Below are 7,152 nucleotides of genomic sequence, written 5' to 3'. Positions count from 1 at the left end.
GTGTTAGAAGGTATATGGTGTAAGAAGATGGTCCATTGTCATTTTTTGCATGTATCTGTCCTGTTTTCCCAACACCATTTATTGAACAAACTGTCTTTATTCCATTGTATATTCTTGCCCCCTTTATCATAGATTAAATGACCATATGGCCATGAGTTTATTTCTGGGCTCTCTATTCTGTTCCATTGGCCTATGTGTCTGTTTTTATGTCACTACCATGCTATTTTGATTACTATAGCCTTATAGTATAGCTTGATATCAGGTACTGTGATACCCCCCAACTTTATTCTTTATTCTCAAAATTGCCATGGCAATTCTGGGTCTATTATGGTTTCATGTATATTTTTTAATTATTTGTTCTAGCTCTGTGAAAAAGTCCATTGGTATTTTGACAGGGATAGCATTGAGTCTATAGATTGCTTTGGATAGTATGGACATTTTTACAATGTTAATTATTCCTATCCATAAGTATGGCATGTGCTTCCATTTATTTGTATCTTCTTCAATTTCTTTCTTCAATAACCTTTAAGTTTCTGAGTATAGGTCTTTTACCTCCTTGGATAAACTTATTTCTAGATATTTTATTGTTTTTGATGCAATTAGAAATGTGATAGTTTTCTTAATTACTCTTTCCGATAGTTCATTATTGGCGTATTAAACTGCAACCAATTTCTGAATATTCATTTTGTACCCTGCTATTTTACTGAATTCATTTATCAGTTCTAACAGTTTTTTGGTAGAATTTTTAGGGTTCTCTCTGTATAATGTTACGTTGCCTTCAAATACTGACACTTTTACTTCTTCCTTTTCAATATGGATGTATTTTTTTCTTTTTCTTGTCTGATTGCTGTAACTAGGACTTCCAATACTATGTTGAATAAAAGTAGTTAAAGTGGACATCCTTGTCTTGTTCCTAATCTTAAGGAAAATATTTTTAGCTTTTCCTCATTGAGTATGATGTTAGCTGTGGGTTTGTCATATATGGCCTTTATTATGTTGAGATACGTTCCCTCTATTCTCACTTTGCTGAGAATTTTTATCATAAATGGATGCTGTATTTTGTCAAATGGTTTTTATGCATCTATTGATACAAATTTTTATCTTCCAATTTGTTTATGTGGTATATCATAATAATTGATTTGTGGATATTAAACGAACCTTGCATCTCAGGAATAAATACGACTTGTTCATAGTGTATTATCTTTTTAATATATTGCCGAATTTGTTTTTTTAATATTTCATTGAAGATTTTGCATCTATGTTTATCAGAGAATTCAGCCTTTAACTTTTTTTTTTGTAATGTCTTTGGTTTTAGAATCAGCGTAATGATGACTTTGTAAAGTGATCTTGGAAGCCTTCTTTTGAATTTTCAGGAATAGTTTGAGATAAATAGGTGTTAATTCTTCTATAAATATTTGTTAAAATTCACCTGTGAAGCCATCCAGTCTAGCACTTTTGCTTTGGTGAAGTTTTTTGATTACTGATTTGTTTTTGTTAGTAGTAATATGTCAGTTCAAATTTTCTGTTCTTCTTGACTCAGTCTTGGAAGACTATATGTTTCTAGAAATTTATCCATTTCTTTCAAATTGCCAATTTGTTGTCATATAATTGCTCATAGTATTTTCTTAAAATGCTTTGTATTTCTATAGTGTCAGCTGTCACTTCTTTTTTATTTCTGTTTTATTTTCGGGGTCCTATCTTTTTTTCTTGATAAGTCTGATTAAAGCTTTATCAGTTTTGTTTATCTTTTCGAAGAAATAGCTCTTGGTTTCATTGATCTTTTGTAATGTTCTTCTAGACTCTATTTTGTTTATTTCCACTCTGATCATTATTTTCATCCTTCTACTCACTTTTGTTTTTGTTTGCTGTTCTTTTCCATTTTTTTTTAAGTGTAAGGTTAGATTGTTTATTTGAGATTTTTCTTATTTAATGAGCTAGGCCTGGATTGCTAAGAATTTTTCTCTTAAAACTACTTTCACTGTGTCCAATAAATTTGGGTCATTGTGTTTTCCTTTGTCTCAAAGTATCTTTTGATTTCTTACTTCATATCATTGTTAACATATTCATTGTTTAGTAGCATGTTATTTAGCCTCCATGTACCTGTGTGTTTTTCATTTTTTTTTTCCTTGTAATTGATTTTAGTTTCTTATTATTGTGGTCAAAGATGCTTGGTATGATTTCAGTCTTCTTAAATGTATTGAGACCTCACATTGTGGTCTAATGTGAGGTCTATCTTGGAAAATATTCTACGTGCACTTGAGAAGAATGTATATTCTGCTGCTTTGGGATAAAATGCTCTAAAAATATCAATTAAATTCTTCTGGTCTAGTGTATCATTTAAGGATGCTGTTTCCATTTTGATTTTCTGCCAAAAGATCTGTCCATTTGCGTCAATTAGTGTTAAAGTCCCCTAGTACAACTGTATTACTGTCGATTCCTTTTTGTTGGTTGATATTTACTTTATATACTTATGTGTTGCTATATTGGGTGCATAAATGTTTACTGGGGTTATATCCTCTTGTTAGATTGATCCCTTTATCATTATGTACTGGCTTTCTTTGTCTCTTATTATAGATTTTGTTTTTAAAGTCTATTTTGTCTGAAATAAGTATTGTTACCCCAGCTTTTTAAAAAAGTTTTTTTTTTGTAGGAAATATCTGTTTCTATTCCTTTACTTTCAGTCTTTGTGTGTCTTTCAATCTGAAGTGGATCTATTGTAAACAGCATATATATGGGATTTGAGTTCTTATCCATTTAATTACCTTATGTCTTTTGATTGGAGCATTTATTCTATTTACATTTAAAATGTTATTGATAGGTACATAGTTATTGCCATTTTATCATTCATATACATATATATGTATTTTGTTTATTTGTTTGTTTATTTATTTGTTTTTCTTTCTTCTTAAAGAACTCACTTTAATATTTCTTGTAATACTGGCTTAATGGCAATGAATTTCTTTAGCTTTTTCTTGTTTGGGGAGACCTTTATCTGTCCTTTGATTCTAAATGAAAGCTTTGCTGGGCAGAATAATCTTGGTTGTAGGTCCTTGCTTTTCATCACTTTAAATAAAAAATGTCCCTCTGGCTTGCAAATTTTCTTTTGAAAAATCAGCTGACAGTCATTTGGGCACTTTCTTACAAGTCATCTGCTGCTTTTCTCTTGCTGCTTTTAGGATACTACCTTTATCTTTAACCCGTGGCATTGTAATGATAATATGTTTTGGTATGGGCCTCTTGAGTTTATATTGTTTGAAACTCTCTGCACATCCTGGACTTCTATATCTATTTTCTTTACTAGATTAGGAGAGTCTGTCATCATTATTTCTTCAAATAAGTTCTCAGTACTTTGCTCTCTCTCTTCTCCTTTAGATACTCCTGCAATGCAAATATTGTTATGCTTGATGTTTTCCCAGAGGTCCCTTAAACTATCTTCATTTATTTTACTTATTTATATTTTTGCTGTTCATATTGGGTGGTTTCTACTATGCTATCTTCTAAATTGCTGATTCAATCCTCTGCTTCATCTAACCTGCTATTGATCCTTTCTAGTGTGTTCATTTCAGTTATTTTATTCTTTATTTCTTATTGGTTCTTTTTTATAGTTTCTATGTCCTTTTTTATGCTTATTGTCTCTTAGTTGAAGTTCTCACTGACCATATGTATTCTTCCCCTAAGTTCATTGAGCATCCTTATAACCAGTGATTTGAACTCTGTATTTGGTAGCTTGCTTGCCTCTGTTTCTTTTAATTCTTTTTTGGGAGTTTTCTCTTGTTCTTTCATTTAAGACATGTTACTTTGTTTTCTCATTTTGGCTGACTCTCTGTGGTCATTTCTGGGTATTAGATAGATCTACTATGGCTCCCAGTTTTGGCTGGGTGGTCTTATGTAATAGATGCCCTGTGTGACCCAGTATTGCAGTCTCCCTGATCACCTGTGCTTCAGGAATGTCCCTTGTGTGATTCGTGTGTGCCTTCCTATTATAGTTCAGTCTTGATTGCTCTTGGCACATTGATGTGATCTTGGCACATCAGCTCTCTCCCTGAAGCCACACAACTCAATCTTCCTCTGTGTTTTTCTGGCACCTCCTGAGTTACTGTCCCTCTGCTGCAGCCCAGGGTGAGTGCAGGTGAGCAATGAGTCTGTGAGCGGGCCCTTTAAGAGAAAGTCTGGGTTTTTAGCAGCTTTTCATCTCATCCCAATGAATATAACAACCATGGATTTTCACAGCCAAATTTGTGGGGACTTCTTTTTCCAGCACAGGAACTCTGGGCCAGGGAGACTGGTGTGGTGCTACGCTCCCTCACTCTTCAGAGGATACCTCAATAGCCAAGATATTCTTCCCAATTCTTGACCACCACATGTGGATATGGGGCCAGCCATTTTGCATCTCTGCCCCTCCTACCCAACTCTATGTGGCCTCTTCTTTATATCCTTAGTTATTGGAGTTCTGTTCAGATAGTTTTCAGATGGTTTTACAGGTTGAATGGTCTATAATTTAGTTGTAATTTTAATTTAGTCATGGGAGGGGGCAAGCACAGTGTTTAACTATTCCACCATTTTGCTTGAAAAACCTGATATTTTTATTGTCTCCATAATTTGTCTTTTCCCAACTGTCATATAGTTGAAATCATACAGTATGTTACTTTGTCAGATTGGGTCCTTTTTCTTAGCAATATGCATTTCAGTTTTCTTCATGTCTTTTCATTGCTTGATAGCTCGTTTCTCTTTAGTGCTAAATGATATTCTATTGTCCTAATGTACCATAGCTTATTTATCTATTTGCCTACTGAAGAACATTTGGTTGCTTCCAAGTTTTGGTAATTATGAATAAAGCTGCTGTAAACATCCATATGCAGGTATTTGTTGGACATGTTTTCAACTCCTTTGGGTATATACCAAGTAGTGTGGTTGCTGAACCATAAGGTTAGTTTTGTAAGAAACTGCTAAACTGTCTTCCAAAGCGATTATACCATTTTACATTCCCGCCTGCAATAAATGGGAGCTTTTGTTGTTCCACATCCTCATCAGAACTTGCTATTATCAGTGTTCCAAATTGTGGCCATTCTAATAGGTGCGTAGTGTTAATGTAATTGTTCTAATTTGCATTTTCCTGATGACATATGACATGAATCAATTTTTATGTGCTTTTTTGTCATTCATATCTCACTTTTGGATGTCTATTAAGGTCTTTGATCTTTTTAGTTAAGGTGTTTATTTTCTTATTATTTTAAGGGTTTTTTGTATAGTTTGGATAACAGTTCTTTATCAAATGTGAACTTTTTAGATATTAAAATTACTAGACTATATTAAGGTTTATTCCTTTTTGTTTGTTTTTTTTTATTCCTTTCATTTACCATGGAAAAATTCAAGTAAAAGATGAGTGGATTGTCCTTTAAACAGAATCAATTCATGTATTTATTTGAAAGAGAGACTCTGTAAAATGCCATAACTATTGAATCAATAAATGTTGAAAAATTAAGAATTTAAAAAGACTTTAATTTCATTGGATTACTGACTTTCAGTCACCCCTGGAGGATGGGCAAATGAACAATGATCAAACAGTTCACTCTGAGATGTTAATTTAACACAATTCTAGGAATGCATCAACCACATAGATAAGCCATTCTATTGAAAGGGATTCTTTTTCTTTGAAAACATGTATGGAATTATTGATTTTTGAACATGTTGATATCACAGTTTAGAGGCATAAAGCATTATATGTTTTTATTATATAAAAGGCAACATATTATTCATAGCTAGAATTGAATAGTTTGGAAACACTTTAACTTTTGTACTTTCTTATATGAGATTTTCAAAAATTAAATTTATTTTTATTATAGTATAGTTTATATACAATATTATATTAGTTTCAGGTATATGACATAGTGATTCAACGTTTATTATACTTTATGATGTGATCACTAAGATAAGCCTAGTATTCATTTGTTACTATACAAATTTATTACAATATTATTGACTATATTTCTATGCAGTACATTACATACCTGTGACTTATTTATTTTATAACTGGAATTTATATTCTTATCCCCTTTCACCTTTTTCACCCATCTCCCCACTCCCCTTCCCTGTGACAATCATCAGTTTGTTCTCTGTACCTATGAGTCTGTTTCTATTTTTATGTTTGATTGTTCGTTTTGTTTTTTTCAGATTCCACATTTAACTGAAATCATATGGCATTTGTCTTTTTCTGTCTGACTTATTTCACCTAGCATAATATTCTTTAGGTCAATCTATGTTGTCTTGAAAGGCAAGACTTCATTATTTTTATTGCTGAGTAATATTCCATTGTGTGTATCTATCTATCTATCTATCATCTATCTATCAATTTACCATCTATCATCTATGTATCACACTTTGGACACCTAGATTGCAAGGAAACACTGTATCTTGCTTAAAATTGACTGAACATAGACTGAAGTTAAACACAATTGTTTCTCTGATATTTATAAATTCATACTTAATTCAATAACTTGCTCATTGGTATTTTCTAAATTTTATACTTCAGAAAAGTAAATTCAACAGAAGATCCATAATTTAGCTTATCTGAATCACAAGGCAGTTTGTGAAGATTGCAACATGTAAGCACTAGTGCCAGATTATATAGAAAACACACTGAATTTGGTATGTTTAATCATTGAATTGATTTGATAATCAAAAGACTTAGACAGAAATCACTGAACAAGAAACATTTTAAATTTTGATTAAAAATTTAAATCCAACAGTGTTTATGATTTTGTGCCAGTCTACCTTCACAGCATAAAGGGATATTCGATTTGTTTAATGAAGTAAGGAATTTGAAAATGTAATTACCAGCCAAAAGAAAAAAAAAAATACATAAAGCAGACAGCACAGTCAGTGATTCCCCCAAAAGCAGGTGCTCAATGAACACTGTATTATTATTATTTCGTTTTCCAATTAATGTCCTAGAAATGCCTGGATACTTGCACCCTATTCAACCAAAGAAAAGAATGGGAAATTCACCTGACAGCAATTCCATGTTGAATTTGGAAGCTTCTTTTTACACTCAAATGCTTAACGAAAAGAATTACTCATAATATACTTATTTACATGGCTTATAAATGAACTAATTAAAAAACTGCTCATTTTCCAGTGTCAGATGGAATATAT

Source organism: Pteropus medius, unplaced genomic scaffold, assembly GCF_902729225.1.
Source record: "Pteropus medius unplaced genomic scaffold, Ma_sr-lr_union100, whole genome shotgun sequence".
Classification (NCBI taxonomy): domain Eukaryota; kingdom Metazoa; phylum Chordata; class Mammalia; order Chiroptera; family Pteropodidae; genus Pteropus; species Pteropus medius.
The sequence above is the reverse complement of the archived record's forward strand: the minus strand, read 5'-3'. Positions refer to the sequence as shown.